This window comes from Pipistrellus hanaki (assembly GCF_964339955.1).
Source record: "Pipistrellus hanaki genome assembly, chromosome: 17".
Taxonomy (NCBI): Eukaryota; Metazoa; Chordata; class Mammalia; order Chiroptera; family Vespertilionidae; genus Pipistrellus; species Pipistrellus hanaki.
In genome coordinates, this window is record NC_140519.1 from 23812655 (window position 1) to 23827701 (window position 15047).

Sequence of the window (15047 nt, forward strand, 5' to 3'; positions counted from 1 at the left end):
ATTTAATTTAAAGTCTGACTTTTTTCATCAAAGTTTGATAGTTTTCAGCATACAAGTCCTATATTGTTTTGTTAGCTTTACCCTTAGTTATTTTATTTTTTGAGCCATTGTAAATAGTATTATTTTTATAACATTGGTTTCCATGTGCTCATTGCTAGTATACAGAAACACAATACCTTTTTATGTTGACCTCGTATCCTACAACCTTTAGTTCTAGGGTTGTGACTTCCTTTTTTAAAGATCCCTTAATATTTTCCAATTAAACAATAATGTCAGACAACATAGACAACAAAGAAAAAGTAGATTTGAACAAAGTGAGGGAAAAATGGAAAGACAGAAGACTGATTACCAAGCAAAACTTCCCAAGTTATATACAAACACAAGATTATTTTTATTTTTAAAATTTAGTGGAAAGGCAAAAGAACTATAATAACTAAAACAATTTTAAAAAAGAAAAATAAAGTGTGAGGAATCACTATGATCAATTTCAAGACTTATTAGATGGCTATAATGATCAAGACTATGTGGTACTGTGGAGATCAATGGAACAGAGTAGAGAATCCAAATATAGACCACAATGCAGTTAATTTATTTTGACAAAGGTACAAAAGCAATTTATTGGAGGAAGAATAGTTTTTCAGTAAATAGTGCTGCAGCAATTGAAAATCAATAGGTAAAAATACAAAACTCATACCTATGCAAAAATTAACTCAGGGTCATAGACTGACTTGTAAAACCTTCTAGTACTATATAATTTTTATGAGAAAATGTGGGAGAAAATATATTTGGGAACTGGGGCTTAATGAAAGATTATTATATATGCTATCAAAAGCATGATTCAGAAAAGAAAAATATTGATAAATTTGATTTATCAAAAGGTAAACACTTTTGCTCTATGAAAGACCCTGTTGCAAGGATGAAGACACATGCTATATAGACTGGGAGAAAATATTTGCAAAGCACATACCTGAAAAAGTTCTAGAATATATAAATAACTCTCAAAATACAACTTTAAAAGACCAAATGATCCAGATAATAAATGGGTAAAAGCAATTAGAAACAGCCAAAATGTCCCTTAATAGGTGAATGGTTAAATAGACTATGATTAAATAGACTGTGTTATTTGAAATTGTTTCTCAAAAATATTTTTCATGTATAAATTCTATATAATTCACACAGAATAATTCCAAACTTCAATGAATTCCTACTCCAAAATGAAGTGCTTTAAACTTATCTTGATAAGAGATGTTAAAAATCACCATTCAAGAAAAAGGATTTGGGTCAGAACTGACTTCTTAGTCTCCCAACTTTAAAAAATTGAACCATTTTTCTTTTTAAATTCCCCAGTTTCCCTGTAATCTACTTAGAACAAGATTCGGAAATAGCATATTTGACATTTCCGAAGATTTTCCTCATAATTCTATATTTTAGATGACCCCACTAATAGAGATGTGCGTAAAGTATTGGGAAAATTTTTAAAAACACAAACTTTACAAATTTAAGTCCTATTTACTTATGGAACTCTTTTCTAGAATTGGTGATAAAAAAGGGGGTTTTCCTATCCTTTGGGGTATTTCTTTTTAATATATTTTATTGATTTGTTATAGAGAAGAAGGGAGAGGGATAGATAGCTAGAGACATCGATGAGAGATAATCATCGAACAGCTGCCTCTTGCACACCCCCCACTGGGGATGTGCCTGCAACCATCCCTTGACTGGAATCGAACCCGGGACCTTTCAGTCTGCAGGCCGACGCTCTATCCACTGAGCTAAACCTGTTTCGGCTGGGGAATTTCTTAAAACAGTCCCAGTTCAGGATATATCCTTCTGGTCCCAAGGGTGCAGGCTATTACTGCTTTCCCAGGACTTAAAAAAAGTATAAGCCAAAGACAATAAAAAAGTCTAATGAGAAACATTACATGTGCAGTGTGATATGAAATCCTAACCTCTATTTGACTAGCCTATTATCCCTGTTGGGCTTTGAGGATGAAATTTTTCTGCTAGAAAGGGCAACCCCAATATGAATCTATTAGGGCTTTTCTTAGCAATGGCCCACTGTGTCTTGCTATCAGGAAGCGGAGGATCTCAGTCAGATCTTACAGTCAGAAGGACCCATCCAGTCCAACTCATTTTACTGTGGGGTAACCAAGTATCCTAATTAGTTCAATACTAAAGGTTCTGCCAGGACATGTGGTCTCTAGTCTGTATGCAGAATAAGACCAACCCTAATTATTAGCCCTCCTGACCATGAAGATGTCACTCAGGATGGTCTTCCCTTTTAAAGCTGAATGATCCCTACTTCCATTATCACTTTTTCTAGTTGACATTTTTACTAATTACCCAGGCACACCCCCACCTGCCTAAGAGCTTGAAATAGATAAGAGCCAACTTACCAAAGATGCAAAAGAGAACAGAAAATTAAAAAGGTCTTTCCCCCCCCCCCGTATGGATATCATATCTTCCTCATTTGTAAAGAATCAGCAAAACACATTTTCTATATAAATAGAATGAAATTGAATCCCTGTCACAAACACTATTAATTAACTTAGAAATCTGCTTTTATTTTGTCTTCCAAAGGAAGTCTGAATAGGAGGAAACTGTATCAGAATCAACAACCAGGACAGATACAAAAACGTCTGGCAACTGACAAGTTCTTTCTCAAGGAATCCATATAAAGCACAAGTCATGTTAATCAAATAACTTATAATTACTAACAGCGTATAAAATCTTTACCATATTATGTTCACATTGAGCATTTCCTCAATTATACACAATGATTTCAAAAGCGGAAGCTTCGTGCGGAGAATGTTAGCTAATGGTACTGACTCTTATAGGTGGAAAATAAGTGAAATACATAAAGAAAGTAAAAAAAGAAAAATATCCCAAATGTTACTTTTCATTCAGAATGGTAGCATGAATTTATCTCCTTTCAGTCTCAAAAGAAAAAGAAAAAAAAAGCCTGTTAAAATGAGAATAAAGTCTTAAAAGGGGCAAGAAAAGCACAAGAGAGACTCACAGCAGACAGATGAGCAGTGCCTACCCTAAGGGGACAGCCTGTGGAAGTTAGATCTGGGAGTCTGCTGGAAGATCCCAGGACAAAGCCAGTGGGTTTTCCCTCACGTGAAAGAGGCAGGACCTGGGAGCAGGACAGACCCAGAGAAGCGGCGTAGAAACCAAGCTGAAAATATGGAGTCTGGGAAACTCCAAAGCACTGGTAGGCCTGAGACACACATCTATTACCCCTCCTCGGCCAGCACTCACAGGATTCCCGGGTTGGCAGGGATGGCTGAAAGCATGGCTGAGTTAAAATGATGGTGCCATGCCCTGGTCAGGTAGCTCAGTTGGTTAGAGTATCATGAGATATGCCTAGGTCAGTGGTCAGCAAACTGCGGCTTGAGAGCCACATGTGGCTGTTTGGCCCCTTGAGTGTGGCTCTTTCACAAAAATACCATGGCCTGGGCGAGTCTATTTTGAAGAAGTAGCATTAGAAAAAGTTTAAGTTTAAAAATTTTGCCTCTCAAAAGAAATTTCTATTGTACTATTGATATTTGGCTCTGTTGACTAATGAGTTTGCCAACCACTGGTCTAGGTTATGGGTTCAATGTCCAATCATGGCACATGAAACAACTAATGAATGTATAAATAAGTAGAACAACAAGTCAGTGCCTCTATCTATCTATATATCTATCCATCTAAAGTCAATAAAGAAAAATAATAGCCCTAACTGGTTTGTCTCAGTGCATAAAGCCTCAGCCTGCGGACTGAAGGGTCCCAGGTTTGATTCCAGTCAAAGGCATGTACCTTGGTTTCGGGCACATCCCCAGTGGAGGTTGTGCAGGAGGCAGCTGATCAATGTTTCTCTCTCATTGATATTTCCAACTCTCTATCCCTCTCCCTCCCTCGCTGTAAAAAATCAACAAAACATATTAAAAAAGAAAAAAAAAATCAAATAATGAAGGTGCCAAGCAGTGGGGTATTCCACTCCTTCTTCTGCAGAGCTCTCCCTACAGAGTATCTGGAGTTAGGACATGTCCCACAAGGAATTTTTCTCCCTCTGAAGAAAGTGATCAGCCTTGGGTAGGTGTTGGGTGGAGGAAGGGAAAGGGAAATTGGGGGAGAAGGGGCCTAATGAAGTTTAGGGGCTCCAGTTTGCAGAAAGCTGCCTCAGCTTTGATTATACAAAGTGCACACCTATCAATAACTCCCACCTTCACTCATGGAGACCCCTGCCTGATCCTCAGGAGCTCTTTCATTTAAAAAAAAAAAATGTTTTTACTGATTTCAGAGAAAGGAAGAGAGAGGGAGAGTCAGAAACATCAATGATGAGAGAGAATCAGTGATCAGCTGCCTCCTACATGTCTCCTACCACAGATTGAGCCAGCAACCCGGACATGTGCCCTGACCAGGAATCGAACTGTGACCTCCTGTGGTTCATAGCTCAACTACTGAGCCACATGGGCCAGCCTCAAGAAGTCTTTTAGTGTGAATAAGCAGCCATAGCTCCACCACAAAAGCCAGAGACCCAGATCACCCAGTAGGGAAAAAAAAAAGGAACCCAGAGGACCATGGAATATTCAAAGGACATTTGAAGAAAACTTTAAAAGGCCTATGAAATTAAAGAAATAACTGAAGCCATTGTAGCCCTAAAATAAAAACCAAATGCTCTTTTTGAAAAAGGCAAAATAAGCATCGGAAATTAACTACTTAACAAAAATAAAGGTTCCACTGAAGGGTCTGAAGTAAAATAGAAAGCTGCCTAAAAAATAGAGCAAAAATCAAAAGTTAGAAAAATAGAAAAGAAATGATAAAAAGTGAGAGTGTCTCACCCTTTCCCCTAAGTTTTAATACTTAAGTAATAAAAATTCCAGGATAAGGGAACAGAATATGAAGGGGATAATTTAAAACAATAATATTAAAAAGTCAGTCAAGTGGAGGTATACAGGCATCCAGAGCCAGAAATAGCAGCCCAAAGAATAAAGAAACAAATGAAAAAACTCCACACGAAGTTATGTCCCTGTTAACTTTCAGAACATCAGGTTAAAGAGAGGATCTTTAAAAGCTTCGAGAGGAAAACAGGCCACAGGCAGGAACCAGGACGGCATTGTTCTTTTTAAAAGCAGTGCCAGATTCCAAAAAACTTACGGTGCAATGTCTTCAAAACTGAGAGCAAATAGCTTTTTAACCTCTAGTGTTATATCAGGGTGATCCTTTCTCAAACACAAGGATGGAATAAAGACACCTTTCAGGCATGCGGGCATTTAAAAATATACTTCCCAGGCACATAGGTGGCTTACAGAGGATGTGTTTTGTAAGGTGGAAGACTAAACCTAGAACGAAAAGATACAGGGACCCAAGAAAAGAGGTCCCGCCCCAAACCCAGGTGCGGTCAAGGGCGATTCTAGGGTTCTGGGGACTGGAAGTCCCAGCCCAGCAGCTGCTGAGCAGCTTAGAGAGCAAATGGCCCAGAGATGGCCCTGGGGGGAAAGAGCTCCGGGAAGCAGGCATGGATGAGCATTTGTGAGGAATTACCAGAGGCACGTGGCAGAAAGGAGGGCACATTTGGGGGAAATGGACTCTGGGTATACTAGAAAATAAAGCCAAGGACAAAAGGAGGCCTCGAATACCTTTGTGACAACCGGAAATTTTTCTAAAAGAGAGGAGTTATGCTTGCAGTATGTGGAATGTGTAGCTATATTATATTACCTATAATAAAATCAACTTAAAAATAAAGTAGTTATAAAGATTCTAAACTTTATATAATTTTTGCTGCTTGGCATATTGCCTGGGCTATTTCAGGGGGAAAAACAACACAACATGGGTTTAACAAATACCTATATCATATCTGCCTATAGGACAAAGTAAACTTTTTAATTCAAAATGTTACATACAGAGCATGCTCAGTTGGGTGTTTGGAATCTGGGCTCCTCCTACTGACTAAAATGCAAATAACTTTCTCTTAGTTTTGATGAACTCTTCTAGACTCTCAGTCCCACATCGGAATTAACCAAAGGCTTTATTATGCTGTCCTGTCAGGGAGAGGACTTAAGCTGCATATAGTGGGGTGCATATGGACTAGAGATCAGTGACTATATTACCTCATCTGACCTCTCCTCAGATGTCACTTCCACAGACCAGCAGCCACATAGCCTCTGGACTCCCATCATGCCCCATCCTGTCACCAAGTTTATTTTTCTGCATGAACTTGCCATGAACTGAAACCTTATTCATTCATTATCTGTCTCCTGCACCAGCAGTAAGCTCCATGAAGACATCGTGGTGTCTGTTATTCACCCTTTATCTCCAGCACCATTAATATTCAAATGACTGAGTGAACAGCGGGTAGGTGGAAAGGAGAGGTGTCTGATTTGCCTCCAAAGCAGTGTCCATTGAGCATCCCTTCCCTTCTCACGATGTGCACGCCCCATAACGAACCTTCAAACTCCACCCCATGTGGCTGTTGTCTGGATGGGCAAGGCATGGGTCTATTGAACAGCTGCCTCAGCGATTCTGATCCTAGTCACTCCCCCAGGGTTTTAAATAACCATCACCTACACTTAGAGCCCAGTTACTTCCATTCTCATTTGCTCACCTTGGATATCTCATGGATCCCAGAATCATGTACTTACTAAATTGGTAGGGTCTCAAGTCAAAACTTCAACAATGTGGGCTGGTATCCCTCCCTTTGAGTTCTCCAGCACTTATCCTCATCTACAGCAAAGGGGCGGCCACTTCCGGGATGGGGTCCAGCAGTATGTAAGGGCATATTCTGACACAACTTTCGACATATGTGTATTCCTTCTATAATTTTCGTGACGCTGAGTACCCCTCATACTCATGAGAATGTAGAATTAGGCGCAGCTAAGCACGGTGCAGTGCATATCCCCACCAAACTCCGGTACAGCGCGTACCTCCACCAAACTCTTCCCATACCCCTGGGGGTACGCGTACCACACTTTGGGAAACACTGATAGAGAAAGAAGTTCACCTGTTGAAATAGGAACAGTGTTCTTGAGGTACCCTGTCTGAATTTCTTTGAGTAGATAATGGTTATATCTATGCAGTTATTCTTATTTCTGTATTCTCCATCATTTTTCACTATTCAACAATTTACAGGATAATTCAGACAAAAAAAAAGCTAGATCAAAAAGATCAAAAGGAAGGCACCCAAAGGTACAAACTTCCAGTTACAGAATAAATAAGTAATGAGTATATAATGTGTACATGTTGACCATAGTTAATACTGTATTACATATTAAAAAGTTGCTGAGAGATCTTAAAAGCTTTCACCGCAAGAAAAAAAATTTTTTTTAAACTATGTGTGATGATGTTAACTGGATTTACAGTGGTCATCATTTTGCAATATATACAAATATTAAATCATTATGTTGTACACCTGAAAACTAGTATAATGTTATATGTCGATGATACCTTAATAAAAAGGGAAGCATCCAGAAAAAGTGACCTATAAAGATTTCCTAAAGCAATCTCAATAAGAAAGCAGCGTATATGCACAGGGTATATTTTTTTAAAAAAATATTTTTATTGATTTCAGAGAGGAAGGGAGATGGACAGAGAGAAATATCAATGATGAGAGAGAATCATGGGTTGGCTGCTTCCTGCATGCCCTCTACTGGGGACCGAGCCTGCAAGTGGGGCATGTGCCCTTGACCAAAATCGAAACTAGGACCCTCCAGTCTATCCATTGAGCAAAAATGGCTAGGGCTGCACAGGGTATCTTAAATAATGATAAAATATTTATGTGCAAATGCAGTGTGGTTATCTTCTTTATATCTAACCAAAGGGACGTGCCTTTCCTCAGTCCTCATTCTATTAGAAACCACATGCCCTTGCGGAAGTTGTCTGCGGGAGTCACAGAGTCACGGACACAAGTCTGGGAGGCAGGATGTTTTGCCCACTTGTTCAGTGACAGTACAAAAGTTGACTCAAAGAATGAGCTTAGAAGTCAGAATGACCTTGGCTTAACCTTGGGCTCCATCATTTACAGGCTGCATGTCCCGAAGCAGGTAATTTACCCACAGCTGAGTCTTGGCTTTCTTGACAGTGGAAAGATGCATAACCTACCTTACCAGATGGAGGCAGACTTAAAACTAGACTTAAAGCACTAGGCATCATGCCAGGCCCAGAGAGCACCAAAGGGTTGCACCATCACAGCCATTACCTATCCTCCTTCTGTACAGGTCAGCCTGGGAAGCAGTCCGATCCTGAAGAATGCCTGCCCTTAGGCCAGTGAGGGGAACTACAAGAAGACCTCAAGAACCCATGAAAAAAAATAAGGAATATATTTCAACCAACTTCTCAAAACTGTGCAATGAGAAGCAAGCTATTTGGGGTGTTAGATCTTCTTTCACAATGACAAATTTCTCTGCCCCTAGTCTCTCCAAATTCAAATGAAGATAAAACAAATTAAGAGAAGGGAGAAGGGAAAGTAAGGGAGGGTGGGGGTAAGTAAGGGAGGGTGGGGGGAAGGGGAAGAGATCAACCAAAGGACTTGTGTGCATGCATATGGGCCTAGTCAGTGGCCATGGACAACAGGGGGGTGGGGGCATATGTAGGGAGGGGTTTGGGATGGGAATGGGGGAATAAGGACAATTATGTGAGACCAAAATCAATAAAAAAATTAATTAATTAAAAAAATAAATAAAGAGATTTGCTGATTGGTAAAGAAAACAAAACAAAACACAAAACAAAACAAAACAAAACAAAGGGAGAGAAAGAAGGGAGAGTGTGCAGACTGACTTGCTTCAGCAATGCTGCCTGCATTTTGCTCGCTCCATCTTGGGCTCCCGAGCAGCCTTCCTGAGATATAGGGCGTGCGGATGGGCATATATCAGACTGTGTTTTCTGGCCACTAAAAACAGACCGTGATCCCACTTGTTCAGATAAATCGCGAATACTATTAATTCAGAATGTTCCAAGTCATCTCTAGGAATACTGTCTGTAGGCAGTGTTGAAATGAGAATCTAAAAATGAGACTGGACGGCTAGAAGCACAAATGCGGTTAAGAGGTTTTACAATTTGTCATTGTTACTGCTGTTCCTTGAAGCAAAGGGAAAGTTTTCCCCAGGGTGCATCAAACTATTGTCTGAAGATATATCCGTGAAAAAAAAAGAGAAAAAAAGAGAAAAAAAAGTACTTTTCAACCCATACTTTTAATGTCCAAAAAGGAACTTTTGGAGTTTTTAATCTGTAAGTGGCCTGGAAGGTGTCCACAGGAAGCTTGTGGAGCCTGCTGTTTTGCAGTTGATAATACGAGTGTGTTGACTAAAAAGCATACGCCTTACTGCAGCCTTTCCAGAAACATCCTAGTTCCTTATGCCACGGCTGTGCCCCCCTTACCCTGCTTTTTGAGGAGTCTCTGTGTGGAAATAAAGACTGGTGATAAAGCTTCCCACCAAAAGCTAGCCACTTGGTTGAAGTGGCTAGCTTTTGGGGTATATTAAAAATATACCCTCCACCATTCTGCCAAGATGGCGCCCTGACGTGCCCTTTGGTTCCCCCAAATCCTGCACAAAAAGATTCCATTTCAGGATGGGAAGAGTTTAAAATCTGAAATCCCTGGACTGTGTGGCTAGTCTCCCCTCTTTTAAAAAAATATATTTTATTGATTTTTAAAAATATATATATTTTATTGATTTTTTTACAGAGAGGAAGGGAGAGGGATAGAGAGTTAGAAACATCGGATGAGAGAGAGACATCGATCGGCTGCCTCCTGCACACCCCCCACTGGGGATATGCCCCCAACCAAGGTACATGCCCTTGACCAGAATCCAACCTGGGACCTTTCAGTCCACAGGCCAACTCTCTATCCACTGAGCCAAACTGGTTTCGGCTAGTCTCCCCTCTTAAAGTCAGTAGCTCTCCAGAGGTTTTTGGCTTTTGAGGAACGACTCATACTTCTTGGCTTATCCGCCTGCAGAGCCCTTACTGGAGGGCCCTGCATTTCCAGGACAGAACGTGCTCATTCGTCAAATGTGTGGCAAATGATATCACAGGACAAGGTGGATGGGGAGGGGAGGAAAGAGAAAAATAATACACTGCATTAAGCCCCATGGGATAATGGAAATGGCACTGTTATCAATAAACAAATAGATGACAACTGGATAAACTTTTTAAAAACTTAATGACATTTGCCCAGCCAGTATGGTTCTGTGGTTTGGTGTCAACTTGTGAACCAGGAGGTCATGGTTCAATTCTCAGTCAGAGCATATGCCAGGGAGTTTCAGACTCGATCCCCAGTAGGAGATAGTGCAGGAGGCAGCCAATCAATGATTCTCCCTCTCCCTTCCTCTCTGAAATCAATAAAAATATATTTTAAAAACCCAAAATGATTAATGCCATTTGTACACATTAGATATATCTTTTTCATAGCTAAGAATCTTATTCTAGAATCCTGATATCCTGATACAGTACTCACATTTTGGAGGCCAAGATATTTCATAGCATTACATAATTTTTTATTAAAAAGAGATATTTTGCTTTTGATTTACATTTTAAAAATGGTGTCCTGTATTTAATGTCTTTTTGTTTTCTAACACAACGGAGAACTCAAGTCTCTATTAAGTTTAATGTAGATTAAATCAGGGAATTCCAAAAATGCCGAGTTATAAAGACAGACTATGCTTATTAATGTACATACTTGTCAGATATGTACTACATTATAATAACGATTATAGCATGAAATCCTAGATGGTGCTTACTATGTCACAGATCTGTTCTAAGGTGTTTTACAAGTATTAACACATTAACTCCTACAATAACTCTATCAAGTAGGGGCTATTCCTCTCCTGCATTTTACAAATGAAGAAACTAAGGCCCAGAGATGTTAAGACAGTCAGTAATTTGCCATGAAAATACTGGCACTACCAGAGCTAGGAAGTGGAGCTAGAATTTGAACAAGGCAGCGCAGCTCCAAGCTAGATGCCTCTGCTGGTCACCATTTGGCCAATGAAGAAACCGAGTTGTTGAGGGGTGAAGGGCGCCCTGGCTTTGGCATGGTCGGTGGCTCTGGGCTCAGACATAAACCCCGAGGCCTCTGCGCTTTTCCCTTCCTTAGTTTTCTCTGGCTCTTCTCCTGCATGTTAGTTCATGGATCGTTGTACTGGGGAGTAAACTTGAACAAACTACTCTTTGTTCCCATATCCGTGTCCAGCTGCCACCGAAAAAGAATCACAGAATCACAAGTTAAGTCTTCCCGTGGAGCTGAGTGCGCCTTCTGCTTTATTAGGCTCAGAGAAACGGCTTCACTTAGATGCCCTAATTGGTTTACCTACTATCGATTTTTCCTTTTCCTGCTTAAGGGATTCCGGACAGAACTGCATAAAAATGCGATACAATAAACCTGTCACAAAAGCAGCTCTTTGCTCTAAGCCATCCCATGGGGTCCTGAGACATACTTCCCGGCCTTCTCGCTGCTTTTCTTTAGGTCTGGAGGGAGCTGCTCGGATTAGAGGCCCGGAGGCGGCCCCCGAAGGCTGAGTGCATCATGCTAAGGAGAAGCTTGCAGTGGTTTTGGGTTAACAAACTGGTCCAGATCCTCTGCGATCTGTTATATCCTCCTGTTGCTGGAACCCAGAATGACAAGCCTGAAGGGGAATAAATTCTGGACACGGGTGACAAGTGAGGTCATTTACATGCTCGTCTTTTCCTAGGCAGCTACATGCTCGTTCATTCGTGCTATCTGGTTTATTATCATGACGCATCCAAATGTCAGTGTCCGGTAGGAAGAGAACTCCCAAATCTGGACAACTGATTTGGGTTACTGAGCTATTCAAGTATTAAAGGACCTATCTGGTCTGGATTTTAGGGTTGGCATTTTGTATATTCAGTAGATACTTGAGCATTTCCTACCTCCAGGATGGTTCTGTCAAACAGAAGGGGCTTCACTGGAATGTCTTAACCACGCTTTGAAGGGGGTGAGGGAGTGATCTAAGATGATGGACAAAGTCCAGTGCAGAGGGCTGCAGGCACAGGTGTGGCCAGCATGGGCGGAAGGAGGCGGGCAAGCTAACAGCATACTGGGTGCATGCCATGACCAACTCCACGTCGAACAGGCACCACATTGGCATTTTGAGCCCAGGAGGGAGGGCATGAACTTATGAGTTAAAGGGGCTCCTGTGGATGCTCTGCTGGGAAGAGGGAGCAGGGGGCCAGGATGAAAGCAAGGACCAGTCAACAGGCTATTGCAATGGTCCCAGGGAGTTGTACACTGGTTATAGTAGTGGGGCATTTTCTGGATAAATATTAAAAGTGGAGCCAGCAAGATTAACATGTATGTATTTATTTACTGTCTGTCTTCCATAATAGCATTAAATTCCACTGGAGCAACTTTGGTCTGTTTTTTGTTTTGTTTTCCTTTTTTGTATGTGTGTGTTGTTATTTTCTTTGCAGCTCAGTACCTTGCACATCCGAGTCTACCAATATCTGTTGAATAAGTAAATGAACCTGCCAAAGGTCAAAGCCCTAGCCAGTGGCTAAGCCAGAATTCTAATCCAGGCCTTTCTCACTTTCAAATCCCAGTTTGGAACAGTTGCAATTTTGCTCTAACAGACTATTTATCAAGAATAAAAATCACCCCCTGCCCTCTAAATTATACTTAGTGTAATTCGTTTCTCAATATCTGAATGGAGCCCCTGCATCATTGTCAATCTGCGAACAGCACTGATGAAGGGCCAGACATGGAAAATTCCCAAGAAACTCCCACACAAAACCTGACTAGCCCAGCTCTGGCTTCAGGCTGTGTGAGTCCGGAATGTATTGTCTAGTAAAGATACCATATAAGTAACAATTCTGCAGTTACACAGAGTGCACGCAAGGAGAATTCCTTTCTGTAGTTTTAAAGAACATGGAAAATGATCCGGGAAAGTGGTCTTTAAGACACTCGGTGAGGGTGGTGCCCAAAGAAATATTTTGGAAAATACTGTTAGTCCAGACGAGTCACAGATTCTGAGGAAAGTGGATTTTCCCAGCATTTACAGTGACCCAACTACTAATTGGAACAGCCACCACCAACAGGTAGCCCCAGAGCCCCGGCTCCTCCAGAGGTTTGGTGCCCACTGAGACCGGTTCTCCTGCTGCCTTCAACCAGAGGACCGCACAGCGTGAAGTCGGAGAGGAAACTGCTGGGCTTAGACACTGCCCCTCCCTGGCCAGCTAACTGTCCTTCAGCAAGATACATACATTCTCAGTGTCTCAATCTCCTCACCTGTCAAAAGAGCTAAACTATTATCCATCTCCTAGGATTACTAAGTCAAGATGAAGTAAATTAACACATGCCCAACATTTAGAACAGAGCCGGACTCATATTGATAGCTGAGCCGTACTGAGCCCTGGTTACGTCGCCCAGTGTGTGGGTCTCTCACTTCAAATTCATCCAAAGTCTCCCAACCTTCCCAGGTAACGGAGGAGGGAAATCTCCTCCTGGTGTCTGAATCCAGAAGGGAAAGCCTAGTGTCCTGTGCCTGGGGTTGAAGAGAGAGATGAATGTGGAGTCTCACATCAAGCAGGTAGAGTCCCCGGGGCCAGTGGGAGGCTGGCCGTGAGGACAGAGGCCATGGGATGAGCTCACTCGGAGAGGATGCCAATAGCTCTTTCTGAGTGTTACACGCTCCAAGTCCTGAGAATCCATGGAGCTATGGATTCTTGTGTCCTCAGTGGAATACATAATTACTTGCTGTAATATCACAGGACTCCTGAGGAACTGCAGCTGTGGCTTCCAGGAGCAAAGCTCTCTGACCAACGCAAGCCCTTCTCCTGGAAAGGGGACCATCATGGTCAGGCTCTGACAGGACTGCTGGTTCTGCCTCCCGTCACAGCCATCGTCTGGGAGTGGAATCTCCCTGTGCAAATATTAGCCTTGAGTTGTGAGTGAGTATTCCCCTTCGGAAGGGACAGGGCATGTTCATGGAAGTCTCAGAGGGCAGGCTAGAGCAAACTTGTTAAGTTTGCAGATGACATTCAAAGCAGGGCCCAGTGTGAGTTACTTTAAAACACAAATACCCAAATAAAGGGACGGGAGGCTGTGAGGGAGCACTAACCTTTTCAACAATGATGGGGAGGTCACTGACACTGTCCTCTGACATTTATCTTCTTTGTTTGCTAAGTCTTAGCCAAGGCATGAAGCAAAGCAGTGTGCAGATGTGGACGCCAATGAAATGCCATGAAGATCCGTGCCCGGAGGCCCTTCTTTATGAATGAATCACTCCGAGAGATTTCTTCCCTTCATTCGAGGGAATCTTAAACAATCCCTTAAAACCATAAAGCTAGATGATATTTCCTATGGGTACGATCTTGGAAACACACTGCTAGAAACTGCTCCCAGGTTTAATGGGAACTAGTGCCCAGCTGGAATGAGGCCGGATTAGGCCAGGCTATCACCACGAGGCAGGGCCACACGCCCACCTGAGAGCCCTGGGACTGGGCCCAGTGGGTGCTCAGCAGCACCCTGCGCTGTGCAAAAGAGAAATCGCAGCCATGTGAAACTGAGCCATGGGATGCATGGGAGTCATTACTAATGCCACAAACAAACGCTCATGGTAACAGATTGGATACTCAGACTAAAAGTGATTTTCATTATTTTAATCCTCAATCACTTCCTACTTCAGGGAACAAGGGGCTTGTGTACACGTGGGGAGTGGGGAGAATGGGAAATGGAAGCTTATGTCCTCCACTCACTCACTAACTTTGTTTAAGAATCAGAAATGCTTCTTTTTTAAAGAAGCATTTGTGATGGAATCTTTGAAAAGTAGTTTGCATGCTTGCACGTCTTCCCTGGATAATTCATGGCTATTGCATTAGTACAGAACACAAAAGTATGCCTACAGATGTTTACTTTCTTAGATTTCTGGTGTTCCACGTGGAACTATTTTGTTAGTTACTCATTGTCTTGTTATTCTTGTGTCCAAATGTCTCCCAATCCATTCGTAATTCTTGCTTCTAATCTACTAAGTCTAAAAATGAGATAATGAAAAATTTTAAATTCACATTAACTATAAGCCCAAAGGCATGGAGTGAACAGTTTAGGAGTGAAA

At 41.7% G+C, this 15047-nt stretch overlaps 1 protein-coding gene across 11 annotated transcripts in view; it reads right to left on the reverse strand.

Moving 5' to 3' along the window:
* FAM110B (family with sequence similarity 110 member B) overlaps positions 1–15047 on the reverse strand; it is a 124408-nt gene that overhangs the window by 19423 nt on the left and 89938 nt on the right. The window contains exon 1 of one of the 11 annotated variants that reach the window (XM_084864304.1): positions 14055–14118. The exons of the other annotated variants lie outside the window; for them this stretch is intronic. The gene's annotated coding sequence lies outside the window, so the exon portion shown is untranslated. Of the gene's footprint in view, positions 1–14054; positions 14119–15047 lie in introns of those variants that run through there. 11 annotated transcript variants of the gene reach the window in all.